We start from the raw sequence: 1,368 nt of genomic DNA on the forward strand, positions 1-1,368 counted from the left end.
TACAGCTAAGATGCTGAACAACAGCTCGACCTGGAGCTGGGCTGCTGTGGGTCACCGGCGACGGCGTGGGCTGCAGTCCCTGCTGCAGTGGGTTGCCATAAGCTACCATGAGTGACTGACAGCCAGTAGGAGCAGCCAGCAGCTGGCGTGAGCTGCCAAGAGCCGCTGTGAGTGGCCGTCCAGTGGCCAGCGATGGATCTGCCTCACCTGGGAAGAGCACAATGATAATACCAACATGGGCCAGTAAATTAATGTCCTCCACAACTAGACTGAAGAACAAAAGGACAGCAACTTGTCTGTTCCCCTTCCCCAATTCCCCAATGCTGTCCCCTCCCCCAATTCCCCAATAAAGTCTTAAAAAAAAAAAGAAATTATAAAGGGAAATATTTTGTTTTAGTAAAATGATTTTCTATGCTCTGCACCATTAGGTCTTTGATGGTTTAGGTAAAACAAACCTTCCTAATACTAAGAGCTAAATTGCTTCCAACCATTTAACTTCCTGCAATTGCTTCTGAAGTCTTTGTTGCCATGATGAACTGAATAACCAAAATAAGGGGATCCAAAATATGTGGGATCGGAACCAGGGTCCTCTGGCATCCCAAGCCAGTTCTTAACCACCACGCCACTCGGCTGGCCCTGAAATGCATTTTAAGTGATGTTAGAATAAGCCTAACATTTCAAATATCTATTAGTATGGATGACATTTGGCAGTCTCAAAAGTTAATGGTTCTATAAATTGCATTATTGGAGTTCAAGTGTGGTATATGATGGCTTGTTTTCTGTGGGGGCAGAAGGGAAAATTCTTTTCCAGATGTTATCCATCCGATGGTACTCATGACCCCACACTTCAGTGGGTCCTGGAGAGGACACGGGAGCCATGAAACCTGGTCCTATTCACTGCATTTTAATTTGACAGAAAACATCAAACTGTTATCTGACAATTATGAAATAATTTGAGTTCATTTGCAGCTGGTCTTAACTTCTCAATTGTTGACCCATAGATATATTTCAACCAGAGATGGCTTCCTGGAAAACAGGTTTATTGCAGAATACCAGGAATATTCTGGAACTGAGAAATTCAATTCAGTGGATCCTTCAGAGCACTTACATCAGCCTAGACGCTATAACTGCATGAGATACATAAGAATGTGCAGAAGTGGTAGAGAAACAGACTTTGTCCCCCTTTGTCTATGAAACCAGAATGATACGGTGAAAGGGAAAGATTATTTATTTTTTAAAATTAAAAAAAATTTATTTATTTATTTATTTATTTTTTAGCTGAGCCATCCTGCTACCTGTTGGCAGCTCAGCGGCTGCTCAGCTCGGGCTGGACTCGAACCGCTGTTGCTCAGAGCTCAAACTCTTGAG

Source organism: Hipposideros armiger, unplaced genomic scaffold (genome assembly GCF_001890085.2).
Source record: "Hipposideros armiger isolate ML-2016 unplaced genomic scaffold, ASM189008v1 scaffold_275, whole genome shotgun sequence".
Taxonomy (NCBI): domain Eukaryota; kingdom Metazoa; phylum Chordata; class Mammalia; order Chiroptera; family Hipposideridae; genus Hipposideros; species Hipposideros armiger.